The 25882-nt window shown below is 52.3% G+C and overlaps 1 protein-coding gene across 1 annotated transcript in view; it reads right to left on the bottom strand.

Annotated features, from left to right (window-relative positions):
* NCK2 (NCK adaptor protein 2) overlaps positions 1–25882 on the bottom strand; it is a 133518-nt gene that overhangs the window by 39940 nt on the left and 67696 nt on the right. Inside the window, exon 2 of the mRNA XM_070429849.1 lies at positions 21640–21812. The gene's annotated coding sequence lies outside the window, so the exon portion shown is untranslated. The remainder of the gene's footprint in view (positions 1–21639; positions 21813–25882) is intronic.

Here is a 25882-nt window from a genome sequence, read left to right as displayed (position 1 = left end):
GCAACCATAGTAAAACAAAGACTTATATTTTTGATATTTATTTTATATATTTAAATGCCATTTAACAAAGAAAAATCAACCAAAAAAATGAGTGTCACAGGTTCGCCATCACTGGACTAGAGTTCCCTTCAAAACTAGAAAGAAAGGAATAGTGGGAAGGCCACTAACTAACACCCTGTTCCTCTCTGACGAAAAGGAGTTCCCGTTATGTTATAGGGAGGCAACCTGTGCACTTTGGTGCCTTGGAGGCATGAAGATGATGTTAGATAACACGACGCTTTCTACCAGATACTGTAGAAGTTTACAAGGAATGCACGGTCTCCTCTGTTATAAATAAAGTTCAAAACTTAGAGATAATAAACCTTTTGGGAAGGAGGCAATCCTATGTAATATAAGGCTAATATGCAAATCGACCGAACAGTGGAGCAACCGGTTGCTATGATGCGCAATGACCGCCAGCGGGCAGACGCTCAATGCAGGAGCTGCCCCCATGGTCAGTGCGCTCCCACAGGGCGAGTGCTGCTCAGCCAGAAGCTGGGCTCAGCAGCGAGTGCAGTGGCGGTAGCCTCTCCCGCCTCCACGGCAGCGCTAAGGATGTCTGACTGAGGGCTTAGGGGCCTAAGCCGTCAGCCAGACATCCCCTGAGGACTCCTGGACTGCGAGAGGGTGCAGGCTGGGCTGAGGGACACTGTCCCCCACTCTCCCCCCCCCCCCCCCCAGTGCACCGGGCCTCTAGTGTTTAATAAAACGTATGCATAATGTACGCCAACCAACAGGACGGAGCTCACACCACGCTCGTTTCCTTTAGGCAGACAACTCCGACCTGCTTCCAGAGCCCAAGCCCACCACTGTTTCCATCATGACCCGGTTTCCTGTTGGCTTAGATTTTGAAAGTCATAAGGTAGTTTTGTTTGTTTTTGTCTTTTAATGATAATGAGAGCAATAATAGGAATGGGACTCAGAGAATATCCCATTTAAATCCGTTTTTTTCTTAACTCCACAATTTTCAGAAGAGTTTTTAACAAGAAAAGCACAGCGCTTAAGACCAATCAAAGCAACGTGTTCATCTCCTGCAAGACTTTGGGTGCGGAGCTGGCCGGCGTGGCCATTGCAGCGCACTGGGGACACCACAGGGGAGCTTGAAGAATGCGGGTGCCTGGGCTCCCCCAGAGCAACGAGCAGCACCTCCAGGAGCGAGGCCTGTGCTCAGATGTTACAACCCATAACCCTGACGGCCGGAGCAGGGACCTGAGTCACGGGCTGCATGCCTGGTCGCCAGACCCGGGGCCAGAATGACCCCTCAAATGTCCGGTTTACGAAAGTAAATGTGAGCGTAAGCCGGAGCCTGACACACACGAACTCACTCAGTCACTCAGTCAACACAACTCCCCATTTCGGAGGGTGGGGGTGCCCTTCAGGAGACAGGGTCACAGAGACTGAGTGACTTGTTAAATGAGAGTCAGGGCTGGAGCCCAGGTCCATCGGCTCCCAAACCTGGGCTCCTGTGCCCACTCTGGGTGGGTGAGTGGGTGGGTGAGGGTCCAATGTGTGGCCTGTGATTTGATAGACTTATTCCAAACCAGGAAACCTAGGCTTCTAGGTCAGTGAAAGCACAAAGTTCCTAGGCAACGGCTGGTGCTCCTTAGCTATAGCAGTGGGTTTAACCCTATTCTAGTGGACTTGTGACAGCTTCCAGTCAAAGTAAAAGCTTCAGGGGCCGCCCAATCAACAGCCAGCTCACTGCACTGAAACCGGCCGATCAACAGCCAGCTCACTCCACTGCAGCCGGCCGATCAAGTGCTCACTCAGCACTGCAGAAAGCTACCATCAACAGCTCTCTTACCCCATCAGTTCCACCAAATACCACTTGCTCCAGCTCTGCTGACTGTCAACCAATCACAGCACCCCATTGGAGCAATCATGAGGACATGGTTGAAGGTCAACCAATCCACACACTTCCGCTTCTGAAACTCAACTAATACCTAGTTCCACACTTCCCCCAAACCCTCATCGAAAGAGTTCTGTCAGGAGACTGGTTGGAGGCGCGCCCTCCTTGGCCAACCAGGACGCATCACTGTTCTCAGGAGCAGAGCTGTGGCCCAGGACAGCTGCCCCAAGGCTCCTGCTGCCAATGCCAGGCCGCTGCCCTCAGGGGCCCGGGCACGTGGGAAAGAAGAGCGCCCGGTGGGAAGGGGGCAAATAAATGCAGGGGCCACGAAGCAGGGGCTGCTGAAGGGCTGCCAAGGCGTAGGCAGGAACCAGGTGGGATCACTAAGCAGAATGGATACAGACTCCTGGGAGTAACTTAAAGAGTAAACAGGATGTATTTCTGGATGTTTCCTCATTAAAGCCATTTCAATGTGCAGTAAAGCACCCCCACCTCGCCCCACACCAGCCCTGCATCCCGGCCAACACTGAGTCCTTCTTCTCGTTGCCAACAGGGCTGGGCAGGCCGGGGAAGGCCCCTCTGGGGCAAGCGTGCAGGTCCCCCCGAGACCTGGGGAACTGTTTCTAGGCCCGATTTTCTTCCTAAACATGATCCTGTGAACTGCATCCCGCTGGGTTCCCTGCTCCTCGTGACAGCCTGTGTTCCCACAACATCCAGACACGGTCACAGGCATTTCCACAAAGGCCTCGGGGTCAAGCTGAACCACTCGGCCATAGTGGCAAAGAGAGGACCTGAGTCAAGAATCTGGGACTCAACACTCAGTTGACCCGTGTGTCCACCCTGGACTCCAGCTTCTTCTGGGAAGCGGAATACCAGTCCCTGCCCAGCCTCCCAGGTGCTCAGGAGACGCGACGACACAGTATCTCAGAGGGTGGGGCTCAGTGTCACCCGACCCGCCGGACCCACCAGAGTCCTGCATTCGGCCTTGGCCCTGCTGCCTCTTCCATAACAGGGGCAGTGACAGCCCTCACGCAGGAGCCAGGAGGAAGCTGTGCACACAGCAGCACAGAGGGCGCAGGGTGGGAGCCACGGTCATTACTGACACCCGCGCGCTGCAGCAACTGTGCCATGCAGGTGGGCTGTGTCCCAGGGTCCTTACCGACACCCGCGCTGCAGGGCACTTTGCCATGCAGGTGGGCTGTGTCCCAGGAACCCTTCCTCATTCAGTCAGGATTCACTAGGCTCCCCCCACACTGCACAGTCCTCTGGGCAGCAGGTTCCTGGTGCCCCGGACGGATGGGCCAGGTGTGTGCTTGCCGTGACGCAAGCCCGAGGCGAAGGCGCAGCTCCTCAGAGACCCTGAGTTTGTGGCAAGTTGCTGTGGCGGCCACAGGAAACCAATGAGTGAGGGATGACACCATGGCCAGCCCAGAAAAGGAATACTTCCTAGGAGCGCTTCCTCATTCATTACAAGGCTCCCCCTCTTGTTGTTTATTTGCAAATATTTAAAAATAGTGCATTTGCAGTAGGAGGCCTCAACGAAGCAGACTCAGAAGCAACTAAAATACCGTATAAACTCTTTATTAAAGTTTCAAGTTGTGTTGTAGATAAAAGACGTGCCAGATGCCCAGGAGGGTGACAGGCGTTGGCAGGAACCTGTGGCATCCTGTGGTGGCTTTTCCCAGGCATGCCACCACTCGCACCATGTAAGCAGGACACGGGCTGGAGCCCCGCGGCTGTTCCAGCTCCGAGGAAGCTCATTAAGCTGTCTTTCCACTTCCCTGTGCACCCAGGTTCACCCGTGCAGCCCTGAGCACTGGCTCAGCACCCGTCTTCTCCACAGAGGGCGGGCCAGCCACACTGCCGGCGGTACCCGGGGTACACGATGCGGATGGGAGACCAGCATCCCCAGCACCCGAGAGACAGCAGTCGTCACGTTAGCTCACCAGTGATTCACAGCAAACCTTCGAAATAGAATCTACCCACAGATACACTGAACAAAGCGGAGCCTGGGCAATGAGATATGAAATCACTGCTCCAATCCACAAAGCGAGAAAGGGCCTGAGCTAGGATCCAAACTCCAGAACCGTCTCATCATGAAGCTGGGCCTCACCTGCTCCCTCCACCGCCGGCAGCGTTCCGCAGGAGCAGGATGCGCGGCATGGCTAACAGAGACACCCCAGGGCGACGTCGATGCTGACAGACAAGACCTGAGCTCCAATTCCATTTTGATAAACTGGTCAGTGAAACTCCTAAGAGCAACAGCAGGGGCTCCTGTTCTCCAGGGATGAGTGGGAAGGGCCTTGCTGGTGTTTAAATATTTCATTAGGGGACGGGGGAAAGCAAGGCTAGACTCACTGACAGGTGAGTGTCCTGATTCCAAAACCCAGGCTGCTGGGGAGCAGGCCCCCATCCTGCCACGGGTGGATCCACCTTCCTGCCGCCACTCCTGCGTGGGCGCTGCATGGCACAGGGGTGCTGTGTGGCACGGGGGGCTGCGTAGTATGGGGGGCTGCATGGTAAGGGGGGCTGCGTGGTACAGGGGGGCTGTGTGGTAAGGGGGGCTGTGTGGCACAGGGGGGCTGCGTGGTAAGGGGGCTGCGTGGCACAGGGGGGCTGTGTGGTAAGGGGGGCTGCATGGCACAGGGAGGCTGTGTGGTAAGGGGGGCTGCGTGGCACGGGGGGCTTCATGGCACGGGGGGCTGTGTGGTAAGGGGGGCTGCATGGCATGGGGGGCTGCGTGGTAAGGGGGGCTGCATGGTAAGGGGGCTGCGTGGCACAGGGGGGCTGTGTGGTAAGGGGGGCTGCGTGGCACGGGGGGCTGTGTGGTACGGGGGGGCTGCGTGGCACGGGGGGGCTACGTGGCACGGGGGGTTGCGTGGTAAGGGGGGCTGTGTGGCACGGGGGGGCTGTGTGGCACAGAGCGGGTTGGCTAAGCCCCGACCTCACTCCGTGGGTTACTCCAGAGAGTGTCTTTTTATGATTTGTTTTCTAACTTCACTGGGTAACGGGGAAACTGTGGCCTGTAAAGCCTCTAGGTCTGAGTTTGTGGAGGTTCCCTGTGCCACCGAGGTGACCTGGTTCTGTAAATGCTCCCCTCCCGCCAGGGAGAGGCCCGGAGCCAGCTCGGCGCAGGGGGGTGGAAACGGGGGCGGGGACGGCGGGGCGCTGTCTGACTGCTCTGCCCACAGTGCTTTGCAATCCTTTTTAAAAGTGGGTGCCTATTATGTTTTCATCCTCATGGCCAGAGTCAGGTACCAACCCTCATTCAAGTACATTAAGAAAAATACCTTAAAGCGAGAGTTTACCAACCGGTTCTCGAGAGTGAGCCACCCAGCACCCCACTGTACCCAGTGGTGCTCAGTGAGGTGCCCGGCACAACCCGTGATCCAAGGACTGGCCCGCAGGTCTGCACCACTGTGCGCGCCTAGGGCACCTTACGGAGTAGAGCCAGGACTCTGTTGCTTAAGCTACGGTCTGGGAAGTGCTATTTTTCACTCATCATTTACTCTCCAGCCATGAGAGCACCCATGCCGCTAACCTTTACCCGTCCTGTGTCCTCACGGGCACCCTAGACATTCCTCACACTGGGAGGCGGCTGTGGAGGCAAGGGGTACCTGAGTACCATCATTTTGGAGAATCACCGTCAGTTTAATAAGCCATTTTTATTACACAATATTAATGGTGAAACAAATAAAATTCAAATAACTACAATGGAATTAGAATTGACACTGTCTTGGGCCCGTGGTCGGCAAACCGTGGCTCGCGAGCCACACGCGAGGCTCTTTGGTCCCTTGAGTGTGGGTCTTCCACAAAATACCGCCACACTCAAGGGGCCAAAGAGCTGCATGTGGCTCGTGAGCTGCAGTTTGCCGAGCCGCAAGTTTGCCAACCACCGTCTTAGGCCAAGCTGCAACACACCACAGGAATGAAGTGACCAGACCAACACCCCAAAAGTCACATTCATAGAAACAGTAGAAAGTGGTCGCCGAGGCTATGGGGTGGGGGATGCAGGGAGAGGCTGGTAGAAGGGACCCGTTCAGCGGTAAGACCCGAGGACCCAGGGTAAATACGCTGGCTCTGTGGTTGATAACACGGTCTTCTGTAACTGAAACTGGCTACGAGGAGAACTTACATGTTCTCACCAGAAAAAGAGATGAATAAGTGAGGGGATGGATGTGTCAATTAACTAGCGGGGAATCCTTCACAATGTGCACATATATCAAACCACCACAATGTACCCTTTCCCATGATTCTCAACCTTCTGGCCCTTTAAATACAGTTCCTCATGTTGTGACCCAACCATAAAATTATTTTCGTTGCTACTTCATAACTGTAACGTAGCTACTGTGATGAATCGTCATGTAAATATCTGATATGCAGGATGGTCCTAGGCAACCCCTGTGAAAGGGTCGTTCAACCGCCAAAGGGGTCGCGACCCACAGGTTGAGAACCGCTGCTTTAAACACCTTACAATGTTAGTGATCAAGTCTACTTCAATAAGGCTGGACTTAAAAAAAGAAAAAATTACCCATCTCCAAAAATGAGCATTGCCCTAGCTGGTTTGGCTCCGTGGATAGGACTGAAGGGCCCTGGGTTCCATTCTGGTCAAGCGCACATGCCCGGGTCGCAGACTTGATCCCCAGTGGGGGGCGTGCGGGGAGGCAGCCGATTAATGATTCTCATCACTGATGTTTCTATCTCTCTCTCCCTCTCCCTTCCTCTCTGAAATCAATAAAAATATATTTTTAAAAAAAGAAAATGAGCACTGATCCCTGGTGAAACCTGCCCTCAGACAAGGTGCACCGCGGCTCACAAAGCACACGGACAGCCAGCCCACTGCCAGGGGTTTATTAGGCATATTTTTCCACAACCAGAAAAGAAGTTGTAATTTTTATAACTCAAGCATCTATTTCATAAACATATAAAATATAAATGTCATGAGCTCCCTCAAGTCTTACTAATGAGTTCAGCTACATTAATCAATAGCTGACCTTTGCCCTTACCTCCTATTATTCACGATCGCTGCCTAATTCTGAAACATACAAGGGTGAAATGAGAAGCACAGTGACTCCAAAACACATTCCGCATGACCTGGGCCTCATAATCGTCAGATGTGACTAAGCTGCCCAGACCGCGTCCGTTCTGCAGGTCTGCATGGCGTATGCCCACGCCCCCAGCACCCGATGCTTTCGGTTTTCCTAGTTGATGGAAACCCTCGGTGCTGGCCCTGGGGATGGGGCCCTCGCCCCGTGCTCAGCAGGGACCCTGGGACAGCGAGGGCACAGGTTTAATCTCCGCAGATACCTCTACAAGCGCTTTTGGAAAAATAGACACTAACATAGACTACGAGCGTATACTTCTCTTAAGGAAATACCCCCGATCACTCAAGAAAACAGCATGAGGAAATCAAGGTATCTAGCGTATGTGTTATTTCTTACAATAAATTTTGTTTCTTAGAACTGTTTGTTTCCCTTAACATCTTACATCAGGATGACACACTTGTTACAGTCACTAAGCCAACAGCGATATTTCATTAACCAGAGTCCATAGTTTACCCAGAGTCCTTAGTTTTCTACCTACCACCCCCCTTTAATCCAGGACCCACTCAGGACCCCACGTCAGCTCAGTCCTCAAGTCTCCAGCGGCTCCTCTTGGCCATGACCTCCCTTGTGCCGAGGACCCTTCAGTCCTGAGCACTGCTGGCAGGGACTCGCAGACTGCCCTTTAGCTGGGACTTGTCTGATGGCTTCCCTCCTAAGATGGAGGTTCCGGGTTCAGAGACAGGAGAGTAAGGGGCAAGTGCCACAGTCACTGCATCCCAGCAGGGCCTTGCTGTGGGCATGACATCACTGCTGTGGGCATGACGTCACTGCCATGTCACCTGATTGCCTGCTGTGAGCATGGCATCACTGCTGTGTCACCCAATCAGCTGCTGTGAGCATGGCATCACTGCTGTGTCACCCAATTGCCTGCTGTGAACATGACATCTCTCCCCAGACAACCTCGGCTCCTTGCTTCCTCACTGTGTTCAGGCCTCTGTTCAGATGTCACCTCCCTCGCTCCTCCTCCTCCTCATAGCCCATCCGTGACTACATCCGACTCTCTGCCCAGCCCCTACCCCCTGTACCCGGGTCTGCCATGGCTGCTGCCCGCCTCCAGCCTTGCTCTTTCTTTCTCCCACCACATTGGCCAGTACTTCACACATATGTTAACTGGCTGTTCGTCCATTTCTCTCTCCACGTAATTCCTTGAGGACAGGCCTCGCTCTCCTCCCAACAGAGCACTTAGGGCTCCAGTCGGTGATGTGTGCAGCCAGTCAGTGCAGGAGCGAGTGGGCAAGTGGCCCACGCACACCCACCGCAGCCACTGGGCCCGCACACCCCACCTGGGCCCCTGAGGCTCGTGCATGTCCCACGGCAGCCACCGGGCCACACATGTCCCACGGCAGCCACTGGGCCACGCATGTCCCACGGCAGCCACTGGGCCACGCATGTCCCACGGCAGCCACTGGGCCACGCATGTCCCACCGCAGCCACTGGGCCCCACACACACCCCACCCGGGCCCCTGAGGCCCGTGCATGCCCCACCGCAGCCACCAGGCCCACGCATGTCCCACGGCAGCCACCAGGCCACACATGTCTCACCGCAGCCACTGGGCCTCCGCCACAAGCCCCGTCTGGTGTCCGAGGTCCAGTACTAAAGCCGTCACGTGCAGCTGGATTCACATGTCAGAGGCTTCATAAGCCAACCTCACCTTGTGCTCCAGGCATTGCTATTCCACAGACTAAGGGCTCTCTGAAGCCAGAGGGAGTTCCAATTAAAAATTTAAATTTCATGCTGCTGAGCTACTTTGAGTAAAAGGGTGAAAACACATGAGTATACATAAATGTTCATGAAATGCAGATCAATGACGAGCGAATCTTTCTAGCAACTGACTAGCACAGCAACAGAAAATGGAAGATACGTTTAGCAAAGCTCATTAAACTACTGAGAAGCACAGTCTAAGACGAGACTGTATTCCTGGCAAAAATAACTTAGCTCTGTCAACAAAATCCCAGCGTTAAACACTGTGTTGATCTTTTCGTCCTTCTTTAAGGACGAGAGGCTGCTGAACACTGACTATCACCCCGTGGACATGGCCTCGGGCGGAGCCACCGGAAGACGAGCTCCTCACCGTGGAAGCTGAGCCCCAACGCGATGGCCCAGCACTGCGCGCCGCCTGGGTCCTCAGGTAGGAGGTGCCATTTCCACAGAGCAAAGCACGACACACACTTGCAAAGAGCCCGCTGTATGCAGCACGTGCAACGATGGAGAACTGGTGTCCAGAATCCGTAAAAGCCTTACAGTCAGGAAGAGAGACCCACCGCTCAACTGAAAAGCAGGCGAAAGACAGCGCCCCTGCAGAGGCAGCACCCGCGGTGGACAGAGCAGCCGGGCCGCAGGCACAGGCACAGGGAGCTGCCCTTCCGCACTGGACGGGAGAGTGAAAAGACGCTGAAGGTCAGGAGGCCTGGTGCAGAGGGCAGCTCCGGTCCGCTGCAGAGAGAACGGGAAGACAGTTTGGAGCTACGCTGCGAAGGGGGCCACCGGCGCGCTGTACGAGGTAGCAACTCGCTCCAGTTCCTGGCAGGAGAGAACCGGCACCCGTGAGTCAGGGGACCTGCCCAGTGCTCGCGACAGCGCTGCTATGCCAGTTACAGAAGAGAATGAAGTGCCAGTCAACAGGAGGAGGCACAGGGGGTCTGCAGCTGCTCGCCCAGCACTGCACAGCAGTGGAATGAGGCAGCTTCCTGAAGGACAGAGGACTCCCGACCGTGTGGATAGCAGAAAGCCAAGGACTGCATCCACCTGGGTCCATTTTCATAAAACCCTAGACACACCAGCGAAAAATCTCTAGACGTATGCATGCATGTGATGACACTAATTTTAAAAAGAAAGGAAATGAATGATTGTGTAAATAAATGCATGGGAGAGAAGGGACAGATTTCCCCAGGAGAATTCTAAGTAAATTATGCAGACTCCCCTCTTAGGGTGGAGTGTACCTCCCTCCTTCCCTGCCCCCCAAGTGTGGCTGTGCCTAGGACTTCCGTCTCAGGAGGGCAGTGTGGGCAGGAGAGTGACTTCAGTGTGGAGGAACCTGGCAAACACCGCCCCCGCCAGGTGAGCAAGGTCAACGACACATGGACACGCCAGATGGCCGATGCTCCCCGGACGTGATGCGCCCCGGACGTGATGTGATAAGAACAGCACTTTACCTCTCTAATCTCCCCCCCAAATCCCCTAACTCCAGCGCAGTGATTTTCAACTGGTGACCTATTCCCAGAGGTTGCCCAATAAACAAATGACAGCAGCCAACACAACAATAGCCCTCCAGCGTGAATGAATCACAGTTATACCTATTTTCTTGTCAGATCAGCAAAAACGACATTTTTGGCGTGCCGCAGAATTTTAGTCACTAGTTTACGTGAGCCATGAGATGAAGAGAGTTTAACATCGCGGCTCTGGACTAATGAGGAGAAAAACACCAGGTAATCCCGGCTGTGGGACATTGGACAAGTCCTCCCCAAGCTGTCAGGGTCGCCAAAGACACGCCCGGTCTCAGTCAGTCACGCCAGGACACGGGACGGCACACGTGAGAAGCGCCTGGCTGGCCTCCTCGCACCTGCTCGTGCTCCTCGCCCTGCACTGCACTGTGTCTGACGTTAATGTGGCCATTCCTGGTTCTTTCGTTATGACCCATGTTCCCACAATGCATGTTTCCATCCTTTTACTGCCAACATACTGTGAACATATGTGCATATGTAAAATGTGTCTCAGGTGTGCCGGTCTGGTGGAGGATGTGGAGAAGCCGCTCAGGGGAAAGGACACCTACCAGGCAGGCATCTGGTGTTGGAATGAGAGGTGCCGCGGGAATACGTCTACCATGGCCCACACCCAGGGGCCTCGCTGATACAAAGGAGTCAGAGCCCTTTACCAGAATCCATTTGGAATCTGGCTCTAATTTCAGAATAAGAAATGTATGGTCTATTGGTTACATTTTTTGCATTAAAAAAACCTGAGTGGGCCATAACCGATTTGGCTCAGTGGATAGAGCGTCGGCCTGCGGACTGAAGGGTCCCAGGTTCAATTCCGGTCAAGGGCATGTACCTGGGTTGTGGGCACATCCCTAGTAGGGGGTGTGCAGGAGGCAACTGATCGATGTTTCTCTCTCATCGATGTTTCTAACTCTCTATCCCTCTTCCTTCCTCTCTGTAAAAAAATCAATAAAATATATATTTTTTTAAAAAACCCTGAATGATCAGGTATTCTATACAGAAGCCTCTACGTTTTCCATTCCTAAGACAGTCAAAGCGACAGGCCTCCCCACAATCGACATTCGAGTTGCAAGCAACATACCCAAGGGGACAGAACTGTGCCCCACAGGGCTGGCATTCAAGGGACACAGCATCCTGGCACCAGCTGTGGTCCTAACGGCTGCAGTGCAATCCGTTCCTTACTCAGAAGATCCGGGGGACACTGCAGTGCCAGGAGCTCCAATCCTGACCACCTGGGCCTAAGACACAAGGGCCGCCACCTGAGGGCTAGAGGTCTGGCTCTGGAATGCAACCCCAGGAAGTGTCTTCAGGGGGTGACATAAGGACAGAGCAGGACTGACTTCGTGTGTGTGTGGCCTTTTGCAAAGTTGTAACTACTTCACACCCCTTTTGTGCTCTGCAGGTGACCCAGAATCCGGCTCTGCTGGGCAGAAGTCAGGGCTCTGTAAGAAGTCCCCACGGGAAGAGAAATGATCTCCCCTCACACAAAACAACGGAGACTCTGCCCTGTGACTGCTCTCCTGCGCCTGCGCCTCCGTTTCCAGGCCTCCGCCCTCGCCGCGCTGGACGCTGCAGAGCAGAAAGCAGGCGTGGGAGGCAGGCCCCGCACTTTCACCCCTGGTTTGTCCTCAGCACACGGTGCGAAGCTGCTTCCTGTTTCCTCCTGGTAGTTTGTTAAACTTCGGTGCCGAGGACCAGTTTCCTTGAGGGTTAACTCACCATAAGATCAAAAATCATAACTGCCAATAAGCACTGCAGTGAGTGTGAATCTACAGAAATCCTCACACGGAGAACGGCAGGCGATGAAGCTCAGCTGTCCAGGCCCCTCAGCCACTCCGGGCGGGACAGGCGGGGCCTATGCTCCCAGCAGCTCCTCAGGAAAACACGCATTTCAACGTGGCCCCAGCAGAGGGGTAGACTCGGCACAAAGGCGGGTGAGGCGCGTGGAGGAGACAGGACCCTGCATGGTCGAAGTCCCTTCCCTCCGGCTCCCCTCCCCTGTGCGCTCAGCCCTGGACCAGCCCTCCCGGACCAACTGGGAGGGGATAGCGACTCCAGGGTCCACGTTAGCAGTTCCCTGATCAGAATGACTGGAGAAGTTTTAAAAATAAGCACAGACGCACAGGCTTCCCCAAGTCTAATCCCTGGAGCTGGGGCCTGGGCCCGGTGTCCCTGCACGATTATAAGGAGCCAGATTCGGGACCAGTGCTGATGGAAACATGTGCACGGTGGGCCCACCGGCTCCGGCACCTCTGCACCTTGGGGAGCTCTGCGCCAACGGCCAGGCATCTGCCCTGCCCAGGTGTCCGTGCGCAGCAGGCGCGCAGGCGCCGACCTGTAGAACCCTGAGGCCGGCATGCTTGCTCTGGAAAGTGAAGACTGAGGCAGGGCCCTGGTGCATCCTCTCCACTCTGGCATAAGCACCTAACCACATTCCCAGCTCTCTCCATGCCTGGCCCCACTCAGCCGACAAAAACTAGCAGCATCATGCCCTAGCCAGTTTGGCTCAGTGGACAGACCGTCAGCCTGTGGACGGCAGGGTCCCAGGTTCGATTCCGGTCAGGGGCACATGCCTGGGTTGCAGGCTCGGTCCCCAGTAGGGGGCGTGCTGGAGGCAGCCAATCAATGATTCCCTGTCATCACTGATGCTTCTATCTCTCTCTTCCTCTCCCTTCCTCTCTTAAATCAATAAAAATAAATAATAAAAAATAGCAGCGTCGGCAGCTTGTTGCCTGGGAAAAGTGCTGGCTCCCCTTCCTGGAGCTGAGACCCAGGGGGCAGATGAGGTCCGGTGTTTCCTGCAATTAGGGGAGAAGGAGGGGCCAGTGGGTCTCCTGCGCTCCTGAACCATTTCCCAGGGAATATTGTGGGTGTAACAGCTGGGGTTGGGGCGCCAAGCTGCCCTGAGAATCCCAAGACCACAGACCCAGCACTCACTAGTCCTTCCACGTCACAGTCACAAAACTAAGGCCTCCACTGTGCACATGTGCGTACACACACACACACACACACACACACACGCACGACACTTTCTCCAGAGACCTCTGCTCCAGGCACAGGCTGAAGAGGCCGGGGATCTAACCACCAGGAAAATATGGCCGATTCTTTACAAACTGTCTTTAACGTGAGCTTTCGGGTTATGGGATGTGGTCATTTGAGGATGGCTGGCATTTAGCTTCTCCCACAAAGAGGCTCCACAGACCCAGGGAAGGTGACCCTGCCTCAGGCTCTGTGCATCAGCGGTTCTCCCTGGCTCCTCTGCGCTTAGCATGAACGTCCCTCTAATCTTTGGGGGCAGGGGTCTCAGATCTAATGCATTTCTCATTCATTCCCCATGAGTGCTGGGGGCGGGGGGACAGCAGAAAGCAGGGTCCTATGGAAGCGGACAAAGTGTTCTGCTTCCCGCAGTGGGCGGGGCTGGCCGGCTGGGCGTGCCCTCTGGCCCCGGGTTCCCCTGGCCGCACATGGCCTGAGCACTGTGGCCAGAGTAGGCCTCCACACCACACGGGAGGCTGGAGCGCCAAGGTCAGGGAACCACCACCGAGATTAAATAATTTGGGTCCCCCTTACTTCTTCCAGAGAGTGATCAAGCCGAAATCCAACCAATCCATTTGTCAACGTTCTTGCTGGTCAAGTTCGACTCTGAGAGGCCGAGAAGGCCAGTGTCTTCCCAGCAAGCTGCCCGGGGTCCTGGACCCGGCTGGCAGGCACAGCCCCTCCTCAGCAAGCACAGAGGGGACTCGTTTCCTTTCAAAACCTGCTTTTGTTAACATCTTGCTTATTAACAGAGACTCAAAAGCCATTCCCCTTAACCTGCGATCTTTGATGGTCTCATTTATTTGTAATGTTTTCATAGCCATTTTAACAGCTTGGAGCAGTATTGTTTCCAAAGGAAACATTTACAATCCTATATAACAGTGGTTCTCAACCTTCCTAATGCCGCGACCCTTTAATATAGTTCCTCATGTTGTGGTGACTCCCAACCATAAAATTTTAGTTGCTATTTCATAACTGTAATGTTACTACTGTTATGAATCGTAATGTAAATATCTGATATGCAGGATGTATTTTCATTGTTATAAGTTGAACATAATTAAAGCATAGTGATTAATCACAAAAACAATATGTAATTATATGTTTTCCGATGGTCTTAGGCGACCCCTGTGAAAGGGTTGTTTGACCCCCAAAGGGGTCGCGACCCACAGGTTGAGAACCACTGCTATATAATAAAATATGCTAAGTGTCCGGCTGTCCAGTCGCCCATTCAACCAATCAAAGCGTAATATGCTACTGATATGCTAAGTCCGCTCAACCTCTCGCTATGACATGCACTGAGCACCAGGGGGCAGATGGTCCCACCGGTAGGTTAGCTTGCTGCTGGGATCTGACCAATAGGAACTGAACGGACTGAGCAAGATGGGCCGGACATGCCCTGGAGCCCTCCCACGATCCTTCTCTGGCTGGCCAACCTCAGGCATCCCTCCCCAACCCCAATTGTGCACCAGTGGGGTCCCTCAGCCTGGCCTGCACCCTCCTGCAATCCCGAACCCCTTGGGGGATGTTGGAGAGCCTGTTTTGGCCCAACAGTGGAACGACCAGTTGCTATGACGCACACAGATCACCAGGGGGCAGACGCTCAATGCAGGAGCTGCCCCCTGGTGGTCAGTGCATTCCCACAGGGGGAGCACCGCTCAGCCAGAAGCCGTACTCATGGCTGGTGAGCGCAGCGGTGGTGGCGGGAGCCTCTCCCGCCTCTGCAGCAGCACTAAGGATGTCCAACTGACAGTCAGACATCCCCCAAGAGCTCTCAGACTGCGAGAGGGCACAGGTTGGGCTAAGATACCTCCTGCCCCCAAGTGCACAAATTTTGTACACTGGGACACTAGAGTATCATAAAAGTCGACAGGAAAATCTATCTGACAGGCAGGAATCTAAAACACAAGACCCTTACCTGCTGTCTACACTGAAGCACATGGTGACAGGAGACGGTGGAGGCAAGAGGTCAGGGACCCCCAGCACCCTGCCCCAGCATCCAGGCCACTGCTACGCCCACAGCGGTGATTCCACACACACCCTTCAGTGTTTCCACACATGCTTGTAGGTTCTCCTGCTGCCACAGCAATGTAATGTTTTCACCTTTCCTGAGTTCTACTTAATACATACAAAGTTACACATATTTAGTGTATAATTTGACAGGTTTGGATCTAGTCACTCACCTTGACATCATCACCAAAACAAGATAACAAACATGTCCACCACCTCAGAAAGACTGCCCTGTTCACGGTCTCAGTTGCTAGAAGCCCACATCCCCACCCTGCAACACTGGTGCGAAGCAGAAATACACTTTTTGCTGTTTTGGAGGAGGGAGGTCAAGACAAGGCACTTTACTTGCCCTAATTTGGGAACTGCAGCGGTGCCCTCTAGGAAGCTCCACGGGTCTGTTTCCAGCACTGTCCTGTCACCTCCACATCACCTGCCGCTGCTCCTGCTCGGGGACTCGGAGAAACAGAGAGCGCGCCAGGCCAGCGCCCGCAGCAGCGCGCAGGCTGGGCCGGGCGCTGTCCAGGGCGGGCCCGTGTGGCAGGTAAAGCCACATACCCTCTCCTTTCATGAAAAGGGGTGGGGTCTCATCGCCTGTTTTCAGAGAGAATTTATGAAAACTGCTTTGTAAACGTTAAGGTACAATTCAGAATAGTGGAGAAATGACTGGAATGTTGTGAATTTAGCTTCTACAATCTGTCGAGGAAAAGGTGTATATGTGGGGAGATGGCTGGTCAGGAATTTGCTTTTTCTGTCTTTAATTTGCTTCTCCATTTCCCAGGAAGCCACCTTCTGGGCGCGTTGGCATTGGCGAGGGTGAGAGAAGCACGCTGGCTCCGCACTATCTCCCCGTCAGCCATCAGAAAATGACGAGTTCATGGACTACATGGGAAATGTCTCCCGCAATTTTATGAAGCTTCGCTCGTACAAAGGTGCTGTGGGAAGTATAACGAACTCAAAAAGGATTCCAGACTTGAACGTAAGACCTGAAGCCATGACACTCTAGAACAGTGGTTCTCAACCTTCCTAATGCCACGACCCTTTAATACAGTTCCTTATGTTGTGGTGACCCCCAACCATAAAATGATTTTCATTGCTACTTCATAACTGTAATGTTGCTACTGTTATGAATCTTAACGTAAATATCTGATATGCAGGATGTATTTTCATTGTTACAAACTGAACATAATTAAAGCATAGTGATTAATCACAAAAACAATACGTAATTATATGTTTTCTGATGGTCTTAGGCGACCCCTGTGAAAGGGTCGTTCGACCCCCAAAGGGGTCTCGACCCACAGGTTGAGAACCGCTGGTCTACATGGATGAAGGAAAAATATGCATCTGTGTAAAAGACAGGAAATATGTGCACGCATGCGCACACACACACACACACACACACACACACTCTGGAATATCACCCAGCCACCAGGAAGAAGGACATCCTGCCATTTTCTACAACAGGATGGCCCGTGAGGCACTACGCTACGGAAATGAGCCAGACAGAGAAAGACAAGTACTGGGTGGCGTCACTTATATGCAAAATCTAAAAAAACGTCGCAGTCATAGAAACACAGTGCTGGAGTGGTTCCCAGGGCTGGGGCGCAGGAAAACGGGGAGCGGCGAGGAGGGAGACTTTCCGGGCAGACGAAGAAGTCCTGACCCAGCAGCACAGTGGCTGCGTGTTAGCCCTGCACTGCACCCGGCCTCGCTGAGAGGAACCGCCAATGCCCGCCAATGCCCGCCAATGCCCGCCAATGCCCTCCAAACCGAAGGACACGCTGCTAGGTGGCGGCGTGTTCACTAACCAGCTGTGGGAGTTCCTCACAATGTGCGCAGACCACACCACCACGATGTGCATTAGATAGCTTACCATCTCATTGTCAAATACACGGCACAGAGCTTAAAAACAGGCACATGTGGCCGCACTGCCAGCATTTCCTCTCCGGATATGCTTATCAGCCACTGGCAGTGTGTGAAGTCCAGGTCTTGTTTACTTACCTCACTTAGCACGAGGCTTGTCACCTAAGCTACCATCTGTCCTCCCCGACACCACCAACATCCTCCTACCCATTAGGCTCTCTCCTGTAAAAGCGTCCAAAAGGTTTTCAAACGATCGAACATCATCAGCATGGCATCCGATGCCCCTGCCCAGGAAGCGCCAGCCACCAGAGAATCACGGTCCCTTCCCAAGCACGGGTGGGAAGACTCTCGTGCAGACGCACGCTGACACCCAGTAGAACAGGGGGGTTTGCACATGTCTTCCCGTGCTCTCCCCTCCCAGAGTGGGCACGGCCAGGGCCGGGGCTCAGAAGGCTTGGCTCCCTCACCTCAAAGCGGAGGAGGCTCCTGGAGAAGGTGAGAATTTGGGGCAGGAAAGCAGGGGCTCGGGGACCCCAATCAGGACCCTCTGGGATGCAGCCTGGACACCACCCCCTCAAACTGCCTCCGGCGTAGGTCTCGCTGGGACAGCACAGACCAGAGTACCCAATGCCTGGAGGTGCGCCGGCCGACGTCCCATTAGCACTTACCAGGCCAGCGCTGCTTCCATGCTTCCCAAGACGTGGCAAGTGATAGAGCTGACCCAGCGGTCACTTTCCTGCTAGCTCTTCAGAGACCACTGGCCAAACAGTTTTTGCCTGGTCCCAGCCCCTGCTGCTGGCCCACCAGCTGCCTGTGCTGACCCATCACACCTCTGCCCACCCACCTCGTTCCTGAACATTCCCTTCAAACGCAGCATCTGCTGGCTGCCCGGCCTCTTCTCCGAGGGTCAGCAGGGAACGTAAGTTAAATTAAGAATCACTCCCATGCCCCTTGGGTACCAAAGACTCGCTGTACGAGCATCAACTACCACGGGGCGACGCGGAGCTGCAGGGAGCTGCCTGGGTCCTGCCACCCCCACGAAGCCATGACAGCCAGTGTCTAAAAAGGAATTCTCTATTTCTGTGGCTGTGAAAGCACAGTGCTAAAATAGTCACTGCGAGAAAAACAGCCTAGAATCCAGGCGGTGCTCACAGCAAATATTTATTATGTGAATGGATATAGCTCATGATTTCCCACTGAACATTTTTCTAAACAACAAAAGTAATTTTTAACATTAAAGTAAATCAGGGTTTTGGTGTGGATCTCGTGAACTTGTAAAATAACAAATCTTTAACATTTTACAGGTCTGTATAAATATTTTTGTAGGAATATCTTCATGATGATCTACGTCCAGCTCTCACTAATAATCAATCATCCAGGCCACCTCTCGTCTGCAGAAGCGTAGTAGACTCTGGCGGGTGTCTGTGCAGAACATGCCGCCGCGGTGAGTCTGCGACTCCCCCTGCCTCACTACTTTCTGAGAGAGGACCCTGAAAATAACCTTTTCTTAAAATAGATTTTTAATCCTCCCCCGAGGAGATGTTTTTAAAATTTATTTGAGAGAGAGAGAGAGAAACATTGATGTCGATCAGTTGCTTACCACACACATCCTATCCAGGGACCAACCCACAACCTGGGTATGTGCCCTGACCAGGAATGGAACCCGAGACCTTTCGGTGCACGGGACAGCGCTCCAGCCAACTGGGCCACACTGGGCAGGGCCTGACAATAGCTTACTGTCCGTTAATGTCACTGATGTCAAGAACTTGCTAAAGAAGTAGTTAGTGTCAGTTTGTTAGTGATGAATTACTAATGAATTCTGGTGGTCAGATTTGAGGATTTGCACTTAATTTCTAGCTTATTTTGCCATGAAATATGAGCTGCATTACAGGTTCCACCGCAATGACTATTAGAAAAACGGAGTCCCCGTACCTAGGAGTTTTTGTTGCTGTTTTTAAGGTCATGGAAATCGCCCAGGATGGGGCATGAATCAGCAGAGTGGGGTTGGTCTCCCATGAGGCCTGGAAGAGGTAGCTGGGAGCTCCCTAGCAATGCAGGGCAGGGGGTGTAAAGCTAGTCAGAGCCAGCGGCACCCGGGTGGGCAGGGTTGGCACAGCTTCAAGTGCAGGCGCAGGGAGAGAGACGGGGCTTGGAATCAGGCTGTACAAACGGAGCTCCCGGCTCTCCAACCCAAACCAGGGTCTCGACTAGAAATCATGACGAGCAACACCCTAAATAAACAGGACAAGGGGTCATTTTCTCCAGAAGAAGTCACACAGGTTAGTGAGGCGACGGCAGTCAGGCACTGAACCCTCCCTTTAAGAAACACTGCATATTAATTCCGGGCCGTTCTGGTTAGCACACAGCAGCGGGGAACACAAGTTAAATTAAGAATCACTCCCATGCCCCTGAAAAAGAAAGTGGTCAAGGAGAAAAAAACCCATTTACAAAATTCTGGTAGTAGTTTTAGACCAAATGAGAGAAAACTCTAATGTATACTAAACTAAATAAATTTACAGAAGTCACACCAAGAGATTTTATAGTACAAAGTTACAGATTTCAAGAGTAGTTTAAAACAATTTATGAATAAAAGCAGCAAAACAAGGTTCTGTAGGGAAGCTAATAAACTGGGTGCTGTCCCCCAGCTGTGAGGCCCTGGCCCCGGCTGTGAGGCCCTGGCCCCAGCTGTGAGGCACTGCTCCCAGCTGTGAGGCACTGATCCAGCTGTGAGGCACTGCTCCCAGCTGTGAGGCACTGATCCAGCTGTGTGGCACTGGCCCCAGCTGTGAGGCACTGCTCCCAGCTGTGAGGCACTGCTCCCAGCTGTGAGGCACTGATCCAGCTGTGAGGCACTGGTCCCAGCTGTGAGGCACTGGCCCCAGCTGTGAGGCACTGCTCCCAGCTGTGAGGCACTGCTCCCAGCTGTGAGGCACTGATCCAGCTGTGAGGCACTGGCCCCAGCTGTGAGGCACTGCTCCCAGCTGTGAGGCACTGATCCAGCTGTGAGGCACTGGCCCCAGCTGTGAGGCACTGGCCCCAGCTGTGAGGCACTGATCCAGCTGTGAGGCACTGGCCCCAGCTGTGAGGCACTGCTCCCAGCTGTGAGGCACTGGCCCCAGCTGTGAGGCACTGGCCCCAGCTGTGAGGCACTGCTCCCAGCTGTGAGGCACTGATCCAGCTGTGAGGCACTGGCCCCAGCTATGAGGCACTGATCCAGCTGTGAGGCACTGCTCCCAGCTGTGAGGCACTGCTCCTAGCTGTGAGGCACTGCTCCCAGCTGTGAGGCACTGGCCCCAGCTGTGAGGCACTGCTCCCAGCTGTGAGGCACTGGCCCCAGCTGTGAGGCACTGATCCAGCTGTGAGGCACTGGCCCCAGCTGTGAGGCACTGATCCAGCTGTGAGGCACTGGCCCCAGCTGTGAGGCACTGCTCCCAGCTGTGAGGCACTGCTCCCAGCTGTGAGGCACTGATCCAGCTGTGAGGCACTGATCCAGCTGTGAGGCACTGCTCCCAGCTGTGAGGCACTGATCCAGCTGTGAGGCACTGCTCCCAGCTGTGAGGCACTGCTCCCAGCTGTGAGGCACTGATCCAGCTGTGAGGCACTGGCCCCAGCTGTGAGGCACTGGCCCTAGCTGTGAGGCACTGGCCCCAGCTGTGAGGCACTGCTCCTAGCTGTGAGGCACTGATCCAGCTGTGAGGCACTGCTCCCAGCTGTGAGGCACTGATCCAGCTGTGAGGCACTGCTCCCAGCTGTGAGGCACTGATCCAGCTGTGAGGCACTGATCCAGCTGTGAGGCACTGCTCCCAGCTGTGAGGCACTGATCCAGCTGTGAGGCACTGGTCTGGAGGTGCAATTGCACCTGCTCACACAGCCAGAGACGGAGCCAGGTCGGCCAGACTACTGCCCAGCATTTCTTACGTCCTAAGTCAAACATCCCAAACGATGCCAGGGCTAAGCAATGCTTTGTTATATGGGTATAACTTTTTCTAGTATCTGCTATTACAGGGCCCCTGGATCTCAGAACCCACCTGCCTACACTACAGACATGGTTTCAGTTTAACACACACAAGTACATTCTCGTAAAAACAGGTAAACGTTCCTCAAAACCTTTTATCTATTGGCAACTTCTGATGCAGACTTGTCTTCTCAGCATCAGAGCAGAGTGAATCCTCTGCTGGACTGAGCGTCCCGGCGGCAGCGCCCCCTCGTCTCAGGGCTCCCAGCAGCGCAGGAGGCCCGACCTGCAGCCTCGAGAGCCACCTGTTGGGCCGGAGAGCTGAGCGCAGGGCGTTTCACGGGGCGCGGTGCCTATGCTATGCCTCCAGCTCCTCAGCGCGTCACACCCTACAGCAGGGCTAGTGACTGTAACTTTTCAACCAAGTCCCTTGAAAACGGAAATATTAGGTGTCTCAACAAATCAGGGCTACACTTCCTGCCATTTTATAAATGTCCAACCTACTGTGCCAAGCAAGTATTTCAGGCGAAAGCAGCCTCTTCTCCCCATTTTAAAGCAGGAAGCTGCAGACTTACCCTTGGCCTCAGCTACGAGATGATTGGCCACGCCAGAACCCCTGGCGGTGACTCCAGCAGATCACACCTGTGCAGGACGGAGCGGCGGGAATTCTCCAGGCTCCCACACCCAACTCACACTTCCATAGAGCTCTGCTCTGGGAAATCTCTTGTAGTAAAGGAGCAGAGGCAATCTGAAAAGAAACAAAATCACATATTAGGACGCTTGCTTGTTTGACTTTAAGTAACTGCTTGAGAAATAACTGCTTATTTACCTGAAACAAATATTTTTAATAAACCCCAGAAGAAAGTTGCCTTGTACCTAATGACCTCTACCCAAACAAACTGCTCCCACCTCCCCACCTTCTAGCCGCCAATCAGATGGAGGCCACGGTCAGGGAGGCAAGGGATGGAGAGAGTGGGGACAGCAGGCCATAAAACAGGGACCTAGGTCCCAAGTGTATTCAGACTCCCTACCCACCGCTCCCCACCCAGACCTGCGGAGCCTGCCATAACAAAAGGAAGGCTGCCCCCTGGGAAGGAAGCCAGTCTGGGCGCTGAGACGGCCACTGCAGAGAGCACTGACATTACTTAGATGCGATCCTGTCTTGGAGTCTCTTGTCCTGGCCATTTATTGAGAGGCCAGCTACGGGCCCACAGCCTGGTGCTAAAATCATCCCTGCAGGAAATCTGAGAATAACATACCCAGAAATACCAGGGCCTTGTGGCGAGAAGCCGGGGCACTGCAGCCTCTCCCTCCTGCTGGGCAGTCTGCTCTCCCCTCACCTTCCCTCCACTGGGGGAACTACTTTCAGTCCTTGCCTGGCATTTTCCAGGTCCCTGAAGGTCTGCGGCGCTCCCACTGAGTTCACTGCCATTGTTAATTACATTTCACACCCAGAGGGGATCTGTCTTGACAGTTCCCTCAGAGAGCCATTAATTCATCCCTGGCTTGATTATGGCCCAAAGTGTTAAACACCCCACAGAAAAATCGAGTTCTATTTTAGTCAAGTAGCAAAAGATAATCCGAGTAGGGCTATCATAAAAAAATGTTACAAAGGCAAGATCATAAACTTTTATTAAAAACTTCATCCTATTTTACATATTCTCTAGCATTATTTTAGAGGGTACATGCTTTTTATTTAAAAATATGATTAAATGCAAGGAAAAGGTGATAACCAAACACAATGGGAAGACTAGATTTGGGCAAGACATTAAATGTATACCAGGATGGAAATGGAGATTGAAAATGGCGACAGAATAAGTGGATGCTACATAGACACCCATCCAGGACCAAATTAAAATTACAACTAAAAATACATAAAACAAACAAATAAACAAAAAAACCACCCCAAATAATCAACTAGAGAGAACCCTGATAACCAAGGATGGAAAGAGAAGACCACTAGAGGCTGGTAGGTGGGGCGGAGGCACGAAAGGGCTGGCGGGCGCCCACAGGCAGCAGCTGAAGTTCTGTAGAGATATCTCAGCTGTGGGGGGGTGCCACTGAGAACTCTGGGGTCTAATCTCCAAGCGAGCCCCCCTGCCCCGCCCCAGCAAAAAGCACCAGAACTGAGAAAGGTGCCCACATATCTGGCTGTGAAAAGCACTCTGCCAGGGAGAGAGGGCTGGAAAAGCAGGCACCCTCTTAAAGGGCCAACACAAAATTTAGTGTGCAGCCACTCCCCTGGGGCTCCAGCAGAGGGAGGGCAGAGTAGACTGGAGCTGTGTGAGCAGAAGCCAGGATCGGGGGCTCTGAGGTTAGAGCTCAGAAGGCAGACACCCTGGTTTCCTGTGCTAAGTTATTCCCTCATGCTGCAGAGGTCCGCTTTCTCAGGCAGGCCTTTGCAATCCAGGCAGTTTTTGCCTGGGGGAGAAGACAGTTCACCCACCCTATTGGAAAACCCCTTACTCCATGGTGTGGCTTTCTGAGGCCCATTAAGAGATTGAGAATAACAATTAGCCTCCAGGTAAAAGCAAAGACCCCATCCTGTTGGAAAACCTCTTGCCACACCCGTGGATGATTGCCTGAGGACTACTGAAGACTAAACCAATCAGTCTTCGGGCAGAGGCAGGTCTCTGGAGGCTTTGAGTATTTGCCTGATCTAATTAGTCAGAAACAGTGTTTGACACTGTTCTGCACTAGAGATTGGAAGGTCTAACATCTACCTAATACACAGTCACAAACCCAAACAGGCAGCCAAAATATGAGGAGCCAAAAAAAAAAAAGCCCCAAATGAAAGAACAAGAGAATTCTCCAGAAGAAGAGATAAATAAAATAGAGATAAAATTATGTGATAATAGAGTTCAGAATAATGATAGCAAAGATGCTCAACAGCATGAGAAAAGATATAGTAACTATGAAAAAGAACAGTCGGAAATAAAGAATGACATAACACAAATAAAACATTGGAAAGAATACACAGCAGATTAGGAGAAGCTGAGGATAGGGTCAGTGAATTAGGGAAGAAAAATCATCCAATCAGAGAACCAAAAAAAAAAAAAAAAAAGAATTAGAAAACAAGAGGACAGTCCTAGTTGGTTTGGCTCAGTGGATAGAGTGTTGGCCAGCAGACTGAAAGGTCCTGGGTTTGATTCCGGTCAAGGGCACATTCCTGGGTTGCAGGCTCAATCCCCAGCTGCAGGAGGCAGCTGATCAATGATTCTCATAATTGAAGTTCCTATCTCTTTCTCCCTCTCACTCTCTGAAATCAATAAAAATATATTAAAAAAAAAAACAATATTCACATAATAGGTGCACTAGAATGGGGAAGAAAGGGAGTAAGGGATAGAGAACGTGTTTGAAGAAATAATGGCAGAAAACTTTCCTAACCTGGTGAAGGAAAAAGTCACACAAGTTCAGGAGGTACAGAGACTCAATCAAGAAAAACCCAAAAAGGCCCATGCTCAGTCACATCATAATTAAAATGCCAAAAATGAAAGACAAAGAGAGAACCTTAAAGGCAGCAAGAGAAAAGCAATTTGTTACCTATAAAGGAGCTCCCATAAGGCTGTCAACTGATATCTCATCAGAAACTCTAAAGGCAAAAGCATGAAGCACTCAAGGTAATGAATAGCAAGGATATGAAACCAAGGTTACTATATCCAGCAAGGCTCTCATTCAAGATGGTGAAATAAAGAGCTTCCCAGACCAAAAAAATAAAAAAAGGGGGGAGGGGGAGGAGTTTATCACCACCAAGCCAGCATTGCAAGAAATGCTGAAGGCAATGATATAATGAGAAGAAATGGAGAGTGAAACCTAGGCATACATAATTAAAATGGCAATAAATAAATACCTCTTAATAATAAACTTTAATGTAAATGGATTAAATACTCCAATCAAAAGGCATAGGGTGGCTGAATGGATACAAAAACATGACCCATCTATATGCTATCTACAAGAGACCCACCTCAGAAAAAAAGTCTCACACAGGATGAGAATGAAGGGATGGAAACAAATTTTTTCCATGCAAATGGAAACCAAAAAAAAGCTGGGGAAAAAAAGAAATGAAATAAAGCTGGGGGTTAATATCCAAAATATATAAGGAACTTACACAACTTAACAAAAAGAAAACAAACAATCCAATTAAAAAATGGGCAAAGGCCCTAGCTGGTTTGGCTCAGTGGATAGAGTGTCAGTCTATGGACTGAAGGGTCTCGGGTTTGATTCCAGTCAAGGGAACATGCCCGGGTTGTGGGCTTGATCCCCTGTGGGGGGTGGGGGGGTGCAGGAGGCAGCCAATCAATGATTTCCTCTCATCACTGATGTTTCTAACTCTCTCTCTCCCTTCCTCTCTGAAATCAATAAAAATATATTTTTAAAAAATGTGCAAAGGACCTAAATAGACACTTCTCCAAAGTGGACACACAGATGCAAATTAAAATGACGAAGTATCACCTCACACCTGTCAGAATGTCTGTCTATCATCAACAAATGGCAATTATTGGCGAAGATGTGGAGAAAAGAGAACCCTAGTACACTGCTGGTGGGAATGCAGATTGGTGCAGCCATTATAGAAAACAGTATGAAGTTTCCTCAAAAAATTCAATATGGAACTGCCATTTGACCCAGTGATCCCACTTCTAGGAATCTATCATAGCAGCACAAGAACTGGAAACAGCCCATTGTGCCCATCAGTAGATGAGTAGATAAAAAAGCGGTGGTACATTTACACCATGGGATACTATGCAGCAGTAAAAAAAAAAAAAAAAAAAAAAGGATCTCTTACTCTTTGAGACAGCATGGATGGACCTGGTGATTATA

Source organism: Myotis yumanensis, unplaced genomic scaffold (genome assembly GCF_028538775.1).
Source record: "Myotis yumanensis isolate MYYU_CA2020_CCGP unplaced genomic scaffold, mMyoYum1.0.hap1 SCAF_11, whole genome shotgun sequence".
Lineage (NCBI taxonomy): Eukaryota > Metazoa > Chordata > Mammalia > Chiroptera > Vespertilionidae > Myotis > Myotis yumanensis.
This window is presented reverse-complemented; position numbering and strand designations above follow the sequence as displayed.